At 41.9% G+C, this 13,539-nt stretch overlaps 1 protein-coding gene across 2 annotated transcripts in view; it reads left to right on the forward strand.

Moving 5' to 3' along the window:
- Positions 1-13,539, forward strand: part of glcci1a (glucocorticoid induced 1a) — a 189,041-nt gene that overhangs the window by 11,068 nt on the left and 164,434 nt on the right. The gene's annotated exons all lie outside the window — the stretch shown is intronic.

Raw genomic sequence — 13,539 nt, forward strand, 5'->3', positions numbered from 1 at the left:
CAGTTCAGGACCTTCCAGTAATATTAAAACCAAGGGAGCTCAATCCAATATCTGTTTGGAGACAGTAATCAATGTACCAAGCTGGCTCACCTTAACACTAATATTGGAATACTCCTCCAATGCCATTGGATTTTCAGGGCTTTTGAGCTTGTATATGAATAAACTGTGAGGGTGTTTAGATGCAGGGAAATATGATCTTCCAGACTGAGTTCTAATAAAATCACGTGTCTGTATATTTTGCTGTTTAATAATGAATTTATATTGTTAACAATTGACATCTGAGAATTGTAAGTGACATTGACAGCTTGTAGATTGCATCCCTTGAATTAGATTACTGCTAAGTTGCAGGTGAGGAACTGTAAATGTCTGACTTTGTGTAGGAGTTTATTGATCATATGCAAATCATTGCTAACAGGGGCTTTATATTAGTTTAAACAAATTTCTTGTAATTTTTTTGATGGTGAACATTAAATCTGGTTGGGAAAATTCCATTGTATTTGAATGCATTGTAACAAGTTGTGTCATTGGCTCTCAAGTGTTCAATTAGGTTATTTTCACAGTACTGCTGGCAGTCTTGGACTGGATACATGTCTAAAGTAAAAAAATAAAATTGTGATCTGATGTATGATGTATTTTGACCTGTGCTATACAGTATTTTCTGGGTGGTTTGTTTTATGTTAATTTTTTTTTTAGATGTCTGATACATAGAATGTAGGGCATTTTGTGGCCGATTGAATTTCACTTGGAGGCGGCTGGGGTTGAATCTGATCCAGATTGATGAAATGTAAGTTTTATCTCTGGCTCCAAGGATTGTGAATGAATTAACTTTAGGCAGTCACAATATATTAAGTTTGTAGCAGGAAACACACTTGAGAGGATAGGTTATTGAAAGTGCAATTTGTTGTGGTATAGCTAAGAAGTTAGATTATTCTCTAGGGTTGTGGCCAGGTGCATTTTTAAGGCATGACACAGGGAGCTTTTCTCTACATGTGGATAAAAGTAGAATATTGTTCCCTTTTACACAAAGTTAACATCCCTCCACTCACAGCAGAAATATACTGTAAACTTCTTTTTAGTAAGTCCTTAATTGGAACCACCGCCGAAATCTTATTGCCATTCACACCATCGCGATCTTACAGTCTCGCCGACAGCACACTCCCACCACAGGCTTCCTGGTGGTGAGGGGTGCATTCAACCTGATACCCCTTTGGCGATGGTGAGACCATAAGATCCCGTTGCCGGTGAGTAGCGTGCCACCTCCCGCTGCCGCCAAATATGCCACAGAGGGGGAGAAAATCCCACCTGGTAATTTATGGCATATTGAACTATCAGCTGTATATTTGTAGTTGTTTAAAATCCATGAATCTAGGTCCCCTTTTAACCATTTGACTGGCCCATTGAATCATCAGGTCCAAATGGTCCACAAGAATTACATGGTACAATCATTACTTTAGGGACTTGGCTTACCCATGGAAAGCATGTGAATGGCAAAATCATTTATTACCACAGATCAACTCTCATTGCCCAACTCTGGAACCAATCTTGTAGCACTTCAGCAGATGTTTGATCTCTTAAGTAGTTTGTCTTGTTTGACTCTGCTTCTCTATCTCTTTAAATTATCACTTGTATGCATGCTCTTACCCAAGCCCATTTTGTCAACATCTGGACCCACCAGTGCTCTTGCTACCTTGAGCCTTAGCATTGGATCTTTCACTCTGTCCATTTGCTGTTCCTTTTTGAGGAGCCCTGGAGACTTGGGATGAATGCAAATGTCAAAGTGGAAATCCAGGCTGAAGTCCGGGATCATTGAACTGCCCTATTCCCTGCCTAGTTATGGGCTTACTCCTAGATTCCTGGCCTCTAAGCTCTGTTCCTGCCAGCCCTGACTCTAGATCCCTCTTGCTTTCAGACCTTGGCGCTGGGAATGTCATTCACTTCCGTGGAACCAAAATGTATGCCATTGAGAGCAGAGACAGAGGAGATACTTAACCAGCTGAGAAATGGACTGCACACTACCGTTTGTGCAGCAGGAATATGATGGACCGAAGGTCTGGAAAGTGATTTGATCAGCCATAAAGGAAAGGACAGGACAGGAAGTGTAACAAGACATGCTGTAAGAGACCGTATATATATCATGAGATTGAAATGATTAATTGTAGCCTCTGAATGTTTGGGGACACTAAAAGGATGGCAAATTAAAAATAAATATTTTAGGAAGAGTCACCTTAACAGTCACAACAATACCCTTTTGGATCTTTGTCCATTTAGGTCTTCTAAAGTTATTTTTATCTCTCTATTCTTCCCTTTCTCATTCATTCTCCCCCTTTTGCACTAGATGTTTTGTTACATTATTTTAATAAGCCAGTTCAGATCATTAATACTGATATATTGAATGTAACAAAAGCATCTCTTAAAATGAGGATCTCGGTTTACATTTCATTTTTGAAAGAAAACTCACGTGTAAATTTAATCATATTGAAACTATATTGTTCTCGGGTGGATGCTGAGAGGGTGTTTCGCCTCGGGGGAAATCTAGAACTAGGGGGTACAGTTTAACAATAAGGGGCCTCCCATTTAAGATGGATGACAAGGAATTTCTTCTCAGCGGGTTGTTAGACTTTGGAATTCTTTTCCATGGAGGCTGGCTCATTGAATATATTCAAGTCTGAGTTAGATTTCTGATCGAGAAGTGAGTCCAGGGGTTATGGAGGCTGGAAAGTGGAGTTAAAGCCACACTCAGATCAGCCAAGATCTTATTGAATGGTGAGCATTATATAAACGATCTGGAAGAAGGTGTAACTGGGGTGATCAGTAAGTTTGCGGACGACACAGAATTGGCAGGACTTGCAGATAGTGAGGAGCATTGTCAGAGGCTACAGAAGGATATAGATAGGCTGGAAATTTGGGCAAAGAAATGGCAGATGGAGTTCAATCCTGATAAATGCGAAGTGATGCATTTTGGTAGAAATAATGTAGGGAGGAGCTATACGATAAATGGCAGAACCATAAAGGGTGTAGATACGCAGAGGGACCTAGGTGTGCAAGTCCACAGATCCTTGAAGGTGACGTCACAGGTGGAGAAGGTGGTGAAGAAGGCATATGGCATGCTTGCCTTTATAGGACGGGGCATAGAGTATAAAAGTTGGGGTCTGATGTTGCAGATGTATAGAACGTTGGTTCGGCCGCATTTGGAATACTGCGTCCAGTTCTGGTCGCCACACTAACAGAAGGACGTGGAGGCTTTGGAGAGAGTACAGAGGAGGTTTACCAGGATGTTGCCTGGTATGGAGGGGCTTAGTTATGAGGAGAGATTGGGTAAACTGGGGTTGTTCTCCCTGGAAAGACGGAGGATGAGGGGAGACTTAATAGAGGTGTATAAAATTATGAAAGGCATAGATAGGGTGAACGGTGGGAAGCTTTTCCTCAGGTCGGTGGTGACGTTCCCGAGGGGTCATGGGTTCAAGGTGAAGGGGGGGAGGTTTAACACAGATATCAGAAGGACATATTTTACACAGAGGGTGGTGGGGGCCTGGAATACGCTGCCAGGCAAGGTGGTGGAGGCGGACACACTGGGAATGTTTAAGACTTATCTAGATAGCCATATGAATGGAGTGGGAATGGAGGGATACAAAAGAATGGTCTAGTTTGGACCAGGGAGCGGCATGGGCTTGGAGGGCCGAAGGACCTGTTACTGTGCTGTATTGTTCTTTGAGCAGGCTCGAGAGGCCAAATGGCCTCATCCTGCTCCTATTTCTTAAGTTCTTAAATAAAGTGGATTTAGTGGTGCAATTATTTGCAATTTTATTTACCATGAAAGCATGTTTTTACTTTTTCCTGTACTGTAATTAATAAGTTGTCTAAAAATCATTTGTAGTGGACCTTACAAATAACTCTCTTTGGGTACATGTTGCATTATTGAAGCAAAGATGATGCTTATGTTTGTCCAACATAGAGAACATCACTGATTCTGCAACTGTCACTCCCTAAAATCCTTAACCCTTGTTCTGGTCTGTATGTCAAATGTTATTTTCTCTCCAGTATTATCTGTGATGTTTCATGTTGTGTTTGAATATTTTACAATTATATGGCTGCTTTATGTGCACCTTTGCCTCAACATATGGTATTGAAGAATTTTAATGCTGATGATAAGATGTTGGTGAGGAGAGAAAACAACACCAAATTGATTCCATTTGTGGAAAGTAGGCTTGTCTTAATAGTTGGTTCATTATTTACCATTGTGACATAGTTTGTGATTGGGATTTACCTAGATTTGAGTTTTATAGATGGTTTTGTATATGTAACCCGTCCCTTCTCTCTAGACTGACCTAAATGTTTCTTTCCATAACCCATCTTGAATGCAACAAAAGTAGAGCTTTTTAAAAAAAAAGTATTTATTGTTGATGGCCAAATCTGATTCCATGGATTTCTAGCTTCCCGCACTCCCTGCAGAAATTTTATTTGTCCTTGTCATGTTTTGCTTTTCCCCTTCCTGTTTTTTACCTTCCCAAGCATTGAGTTCTTTACTCGAGTAAGGCCATGCTCATTTGTGCTGCATTGGACTAATACCTCTGTAATCTACATAAATGTTCATTGCATCTCCTGTCTGAAGTGAAACAAGCACAAGACATGAAGAAACCAGGAGGATCATAGGAACAAGACCTCCCAGCTTACAGTTTGATACTAGTTGGATGGAATGGTGGTGGGTAAAGAAAGGATGTTGTCACCACATGTCTTAAATGACATATCTCTTGAGTTTAAAAATGAGGACATGTTTCAGTATCACTCACTCAGGGGTTCTTGCAATTCAGCAAGTTGTCCACCACTTCCATTCTCTGGGTTGTGGTAGTCTATTTTCTTTTCTATCCACTTTAACTACAGACTAGTTACCTGACTTAATTTGTTCTGTTCTTCTCTGTCTTGCACCCTCCAACCACATACCCACCCTTGCTGGTTGCTCATCAACCATGCCCAGTACCAATTTAAAGACTAGGTTTTATTTTCAGTTCCGTAACTGACTACATTTCACACTTGGCCTCTGCATCAACTTTTTTCTCTTATCCCTGGCGCTACGAGGCAGCAGTGCTAACCACTGTGCTCCCATGCTGCCACGGAATACTCAATTTCCTGGCCAATATTAAACCCTTAATTATTATCTAAAAAAAAAATTCTGGTCATGGTCACTGCTGTTTGTGGGAACGCGCTGTGTGAAAATTGTTTGTTGCATTTCCTACATTACAACAGTGACTAACTTAAATATAAAATTTGGCTGTAAAAGACTTTGAGACATCTGAATGATTGAGGCCATTTTATAAAAGCTCCCAGGTTCGGTAACTGGATAACAATGAGGAATAGGATTCCTGATGGCTCCTCTTTGCACTCTGGCACCAGCTCCAAAAATGCAGGCAACCAAAACCAATTGTAATGTTTTTACTCATGCCCTAGATTAAACCTGGCCAGTGATGCTGGTGTAGGTTTATGAATGGTATCTAGGGACCCTGAATGCAAAATTGAACTACTCCCATATGAATTTCTTAAATAGTCACACAGCCTCCCTGAGTAACAGTGCACTCTGACCTAGGCATCTTTCAGAATATTGTCAGACAGTCTTGGTCCATGTGACAAAATATAGTAATTTTTTAGAAATTGTTTATTAGAGGTGTCAAAATGTTTGTTTTCATAGGCCACTTTATGTACAGTGAGCCACATATATACAATACCAAATACATTTAAATAAGGCAAATATACTAAATATTACATACAAGCTAAGTAACTGACTTCAAATATTTATTTTGTAATGACATATACACATGGAAGTACACCAAGAAAAGCTGTTTTGGACTGGATGATGAACTATGTTAAGCCACTGACTGGCCTTTGACTCTTGATACAATTCAGCCCAAAGTCTTAGAACAAAGAACTTTTCTTAGTTTTATTTGAGTCATATCAGTTCATCTGAGTTTGGGCAGCCTTTATCCACTTCCCAGTGACTCTGGTATTTAACACACAACTGCTTCCAATTTAGCACTAATGGTGGTACCACTCAGATTAGTTTGAAAAGTGTTGCTGAGAGGCATGAAAATGTGCCATACCAGTGCAACTGGGGTTACTCTCCTAGACTGGGGCTTTGGCACAGAGCGGAAGAAACTTTGCATCTTACTTGCTTGTATTCCTTACCTGCTTGATGCAGACATTGGGTGAGCACAATTTATTTTAACAGGCACTCCCTATGCACCTCCCCAACCTAATTGGCAACTAATAGACTTTGTTACTGCTTGAAATTATAGCTTGAGTGAACCACGCGAAGGCTAGAAGCCAGGGAAATGCAAGGTGCATATGAACTAATATAGGCTGTGGTTTGGGCGCCTTCATTGAATAACAGAGTCTTTAAAACACTACATAATTTTCATTATTAGTTTATAGTTAAGAGTGAGTGTACATGCATGTTGAACTCAGCTAGTGTTGGCTGATTTATTTTAGTGGAAAGCAGTAGAAACATTACCATATGTAATATTCGTTAGCATATACCCAGCATGAATGCAATGGGCCAAAGGGTCTTTTCTGTTTTGTAGACCTCTATGACTCTATCATGTAGGTTTTGTCTTAGCGTGATTTGTCTGGGTACATTTCATGATAATCAACAGGGACCTAAGCTCTTGTATGTTGCAAAGATTGTCAGTTTTTATATGCAGATTATGGTATATTTTTCTAAAGTCCAGGAGGGATAGCCTCATGAAATATGGATTCAAACTCTGCTTACACAGGACATCTACTGTTTATTCAATTGAAATCTGCTTATTATTAAGCGTGGCAGTCCAATTAGTTTCCACCCAATAGTTTCTCGTACTTGATACAATGTAAAAGGATGTGAGACATTTGTAAAGTCAGTAAAACAGGCAACAGATTGACCATTTATTTAAGAGAAATAGAAGATCACTTCCACATAATTTAGCAGGAATTAATGGAAGTGTTTTGTTTTCTGTTCATCACTTTTCTTTCCTCTGCTTGATTCCTTGCTGAGTTGTGGTTTCATGGACATTGGGCAGCTGAAAGGGTGCTTCACTTAAAGGGGTACTGCTCACATTTAGCTTTCGGTGAAGCATATCAGCAGATTAATCAGTTATTGGGGTATTTCAATTTAATTCAATCCAGTTCTCATTGGCTTACACATATACATTTCTATCATAGATCATTGACTATAACTGTCGGGAGTGGGAGAAAATTCTCTACCCCCATTCGATAACACAGAGGCCAGTTGTAATTCCCAAACTGCTACCTTGCCTGAAATGAGTTAATTTGGCACAAGCCAAACTCTGGAGTAGGAGCTTTGTCTCTGTAGCTCAGCTACTCTGCTTATACTGGCTGAACTATAGGACAAACCACTTAATTTTTGAGCTCCAGATCTTTTCATTTTAATACTTAAATTAGGATGATACTTTTGCCTTTTAAATTAAATTAACTTCTCCAGTAGATGCTAAATGAATCGTGCATGTACTAATAATCTGAAGGAAATGCATTGACGTCTTTTCAAAAAAAAAGTTAGTGTCATGATGTTAGAGGAAAACCCTGAATTACATATGGAAATATTGATCTTTTAAATAAGCCCTGTGGTTTTAAAAATGATGTGGAGATGCCGGCGTTGGACTGGGGTAAACACAGTAAGAAGTTTAACAACACCAGGTTAAAGTCCAACAGGTTTATTTGGTAGCAAAAGCCACACAAGCTTTCGGAGCTGCAAGCCCCTTCTTCAGATGAGTGGGAATTCTGTTCACAAACAGAGCATATAAAGACACAAACTCAATTTACATGAATAATGGTTGGAATGCGAATACTTACAACTAATCAAGTCTTTAAGAAACAAAACAACATGAGTGGAGAGAGCATCAAGACAGGCTAAAAAGATGTGTATTGTCTCCAGACAAGACAGCCAGTGAAACTCTGTGGGGGTTACAAATAGTGGGACATGAACCCAATATCCCGGTTGAGGCCGTCCTCGTGTGTGCGGAACTTGGCTATCAGCTTCTGCTCAGCGACTCTGCGCCGTCGTGTGTCGCGAAGGCCGCCTTGGAGAACGCTTACCCGAATATCAGAGGCCGAATGCCCGTGACCGCTGAAGTGCTCCCCAACAGGAAGAGAACAGTCTTGCCTGGTGATTGTCGAGCGGTGTTCATTCATCCGTTGTCGCAGCGTCTGCATAGTTTCCCCAATGTACCATGCCTCGGGACATCCTTTCTTGCAGCGTATCAGGTAGACAACGTTGGCCGAGTTGCAAGAGTATGTACCGTGTACCTGGTGGATGGTGTTCTCACGTGAGATGATGGCATCTGTGTCGATGATCCGGCACGTCTTGCAGAGGTTGCTGTGGCAGGGTTGTGTGGTGTCATGGTCACTGTTCTCCTGAAGGCTGGGTAGTTTGCTGCGGACAATGGTCTGTTTGAGGTTGTGCGGTTGTTTGAAGGCAAGAAGTGGGGGTGTGGGGATGGCCTTGGCGAGATGTTCGTCTTCATCAATGACATGTTGAAGGCTCCGGAGGAGATGCCGTAGCTTCTCCGCTCCGGGGAAGTACTGGACAACGAAGGGTACTCTGTCCACTGTGTCCCGTGTTTGTCTTCTGATGAGGTCGGTGCGGTTTTTCGCTGTGGCGCATTGGAACTGTTGATCAATGAGTCGAGCGCCATATCCTGTTCTTATGAGGGCATCTTTCAGCGTCTGGAGGTGTCTGTTGCGATCCTCCTCATCCGAGCAGATCCTGTGTATACGGAGGGCTTATCCGTAGGGGATGGCTTCTTTAACGTGTTTAGGGTGGAAGCTGGAGAAGTGGAGCATCGTGAGGTTATCCGTGGGCTTGCGGTACAGCGAGGTGCTGAGGTGACCGTCCTTAATGGAGATGCGTGTGTCCAAGAATGCAACCGATTCCGCAGAGTAGTCTATGGTGAGTCTGATGGTGGGATGGAACTTGTTGATGTCATCATAGAGTTGTTTCAGTGATTGTTCACCAGGAGTCCAAAGGAAGAAAATGTCATCGATGTATCTAGTGTATAGCATCGGTTGAAGGTCCCGTGCTGTGAAGAAGTCTTGTTCGAACCATGAAGATATTGGCATATTGAGGTGCGAATTTGGTCCCCATGGCTGTTCCGTGTGTCTGGATGAAGAACTGGTTGTTGAAGGTGAAGATATTGTGGTCCAGGATGAAGCGGATGAGATGTAAAATTGCATCTGGAAACTGGCAGTTGTTGGCGCTGAGCACTGAGGCCGTTGCAGCAATGCCATCGTCATGGGGGATGCTGGTGTAGAGTGCCGAGACATCCATTGTGACGAGGAACGCTCCTGGTTCAACTGCTCCATGTGTGCCGAGTTTCTGTAGGAAGTCCGTCGTGTCGCGACAAAAGCTGGGGGTTCTTTGTACAATGGATTTCAGGATGCCCTCGACATAGCCGGAGAGGTTCTCGTACAGGGTCCCATTGCCCGATACGATGGGACGGCCGGGTGTGTTTGCCTTGTGTATCTTCGGGAGGCAGTAGAGATCTCCAACGCGGGGAGTACGTGGGATGAGAGCACGGAGGGTGTTGTGAAGGTCCGGATCAAAGGTCTTGATCAGAGTGTTGAGTTGACGGGTGTGTTCTTTGGTCGGATCTGCAGGTAACTGTCTGTAGTGTTCCTCGTTGTTTAGTTGTCGGTACACTTCTTTGCAGTAATCCGTTCTGTTCTGTATGACGATGGCCCCTCCTTTGTCTGTTGGTTTGATGACAATGTTGCGGTTGGTCTTGAGAGCGTGGATGGCGTTACGTTGTGCTTGGGTGATGTTCGGGGCTGTCTTGTGAGTGCGGCTGATGAATTTGGTGTTGACGCACCTCCTGACGGCTTGGGCATACATGTCAAGTCGAGGGCAGCGGCCTTCCGGAGGAGTCCAATTCGACTCTTTCCTCTTCGGATGCACTGCGGATCTCTCTGTCGGCTGTTCCGGTTCATTGGCTGTCCCATTGTGTTCGTTGTTGGCCTCTTGGGGTTTGTGGAAGAACTCCCTCAGCCTCATTCGCCTGATGAATTCCTCTGTGTCTGCTGCGAGACTGATGGGGTCTATTTTGGTGGTGGGGCAAAAGTTGAGCCCTCGGCTGAGAACTTCGATTTCATCTGGTACACGGTACATACTCTTGCAACTCGGCCAACGTTGTCTACCTGATACGCTGCAAGAAAGGATGTCCCGAGGCATGGTACATTGGGGAAACTATGCAGACGCTGCGACAACGGATGAATGAACACCGCTCGACAATCACCAGGCAAGACTGTTCTCTTCCTGTTGGGGAGCACTTCAGCGGTCAGGGGCATTCGGCCTCTGATATTCGGGTAAGCGTTCTCCAAGGCGGCCTTCGCGACACACGACGGCGCAGAGTTGCTGAGCAGAAACTGATAGCCAAGTTCCGCACACACGAGGACGACCTCAACCGGGATATTGGGTTCATGTCCCACTATTTGTAACCCCCACAGAGTTTCACTGGCTGTCTTGTCTGGAGACAATACACATCTTTTTAGCCTGTCTTGATGCTCTCTCCACTCATGTTGTTTTGTTTCTTAAAGACTTGATTAGTTGTAAGTATTCGCATTCCAACCATTATTCATGTAAATTGAGTTTGTGTCTTTATATGCTCTGTTCGTGAACAGAATTCCCACTCACCTGAAGAAGGGGCTTGCAGCTCCGAAAGCTTGTGTGGCTTTTGCTACCAAATAAACCTGTTGGACTTTAACCTGGTGTTGTTAAACTTCTTACTGTGTTTTAAAAATGGACATGCAAACCAAAGATGGCTGAGGATGTAAATTCAGTCATTGACTGAATTGCTGGTGGGTGATACTAAGAGGAAGACAATGGAATCATGCCCTGTTTCCAGACAAGGACACATCAATTGCACAAAAGCAATCAGAAAAAACTTATCTCTTGTGGAAATATTGGAAGCTGATTGTCCTCAGTATATCACTCCTGCTGAGATGACAATGTTCCAAACTGGTTTGTGGATTTTTGTCTACCAGGAATATACAAAGACTGAGATAAAAGTCAGCTGCAAAACTTGATCAGTGACTAATGCACAAGGAAAGACAGCAACAGGCCCCTGCAAAGGCTTTGCAGGTAACTCAGTCTCTTGCACTCTTGCTCTCTCTCAACCCTCAGAACCAACTATGCACTGCTGGCGCCTGAGCCACTGGAATTGCAACTTGTAATGTCCACGACATTACACCATCTACTCATGGACACAAGTCAAAGACTGATTCGTGTACTAACCTTTGGGCACAATTCACATTTCTAATCTGCATGAATGTATATGCATGTGCTTTATCATTTTTCTCGCATTTAGTCACTAATAAACTCTTTCTTTAAGGAAACCTGGCTAAACTGGCTCTTTTTAAACACACACTCAGCTGGGAAAAGGTATCAGCAAATGAAGGAATCCTTTTTTAAATTAACCTTGTTGCGACCAACTGAGGGAGTTGAATTAAGAAAGGGAGCCAGTGCACCCTTTCCTACGTGGGGCATAAAAATTTGAGTATTCCATCCAGAATTTAATAAATTGAAGGATCTCGGCTGGGATAACAAATTTGGGGAACATTGCCTTGGGACTGGTCGTAACAGTAATTTCTGGGAATGTTTGTGGGACAAACTGATCTAAAACGACTTTTATTCGTAAGGTATCTGTTGTGTTAATCAAGCTAGAATTGAATATCAAGCAATCAAAGATCTGGAAAAGTATCATTATACAAGGTAATTTATTACTGAAAAAGTTTTACTGATCTCTATCTAGAATCTTGTTTTGGGGGGCTAAAATACTTACAACCGTGGTATTTTTGGAACCTGATAGTCTGGTGTGTGTGACTGTAATGTAATGTTCGATCTTAAAATCTTCATTAATTATGTTTAAGATCAAATAACTATATAAAGTTGTTTGGTAGTACAGAACTTGAGCATGCTGATTAAAAAGAGACATGTTGAAGCTTTTCACCTTGCACTCATCAGGACACTTCATGAGAATACCAACATAAGGGGAAACAGCAATTTCTACTATACAAGAGAGTGCTGATTGTTTTGCAAGTGGACTCTGTGGACAAAAGAACATGTACTCACATTGTGCCTGTTTCAGCTAATCAAAGTGAGAGCCATTTCTCAGCCAATGCCTTGGCCAATCAGGGTCAAGCTGCTTGGTTCAAATTTCAAACAGTGCTTGGCAGTTAACTGTCAGCCACCATTAACTCGTGCCTTCTCCATGGCAATACCTGTATCAATCAGAGTCCACTTGCCAACCAATCAACACTTGCAGTATAAATTGTTGTTTTCCCCTTGTATTGCTATTCTTGCAAAGTGTCCTGATGAGTGCAAGATGAAAAGCTTTGACATCTCTCCTTTTCAGCAATAACTTGTAGAAAAAGGAGCGAGTTCCCATGTCAATGGCCCTGGTGCAAATGCTCGTTTCTCTGGTTATTGGCTACCCTCCTGATTGTACGGATGGTCTTTTTTTCCAGAATTTGCGAATAATTGTTATGCTTGGCTGAGTGTGACCTATCCCACCTCATGTTGTTACATCATCTGTTGATGATTTTTCTGTAGCTCAGACCTTCCTCTTCAGAGAATGTTGAGACAGGAAGACAGAGACGAGATAAAACAAAAATGTTTGACAGGATGATGAGAAATGGTTTAGTGCCAAATTGTAAACATAAAGAGGAAGCAAACCATTTTAAATCAATATTTTACAATTAGAGAAAGGCAAATGTGTAAAAGATGATTTATTTTCAAGGTTGTGTTCCACAGTGTTGTATTATTGAAATATAAATAACTGGCTTTGGGTATTTGGCTTGGGAGACTGGGATTTACCAGTTATATGTTGCAGGGAAATAACATGTAGGCGTATGCTTCCTAACTGAAAAATGCGTATGGACGCCTACAGTGTCTTTCAAGTATCTATAGCTGTACTTTGAGTTTCAGAATTAATATTTGCTAGTTAGTGGTTTTGTACCTTGGAATGGTGAATGGATGTTTAAGATGTAAAATGTTAAGCCCTGAATGTTACAGAACATTTTTAAAGTGTTTTCATACATTGGTTAGATTTCATAACTTTGGCACAGATATCTGTAAAATTTTGAATGAGATGAGATTTCAGGGCAGAATTTCATAATTTGAGTTTGCGACAAATAGTGGATGGAAGCTGGCCGTCATGTTCAATGCTTATTGGTCATGGAGACCCTTCTATACACTCAAATGAACGTACAAAAAGGGCAAATTATTTCTTGCTGAATTTAGTTATCAAAATATGAAGGATTACAGATAGTAACTGTCAATCTAGGCATAGAAACCCATTCCCAGTTTTAATAATCTCCTCAAGCTACCTGATTAGGAAATCAATTCCTGCAAAGTTCCTGTTTGTCTGATGTGCATTGCACATGCCCCTTTTAGACATATCCAGGCTTGATGTGTACTGGAGTTTAATCAGTTAAAATCTCTCAATTTACCACAGGAGTCAGTGCTGGGACCTCAGCTATTTACAACCAATATTAATGACTTGG

Source organism: Mustelus asterias, chromosome 2 (assembly GCF_964213995.1).
Source record: "Mustelus asterias chromosome 2, sMusAst1.hap1.1, whole genome shotgun sequence".
NCBI classification, from domain to species: Eukaryota; Metazoa; Chordata; class Chondrichthyes; order Carcharhiniformes; family Triakidae; genus Mustelus; species Mustelus asterias.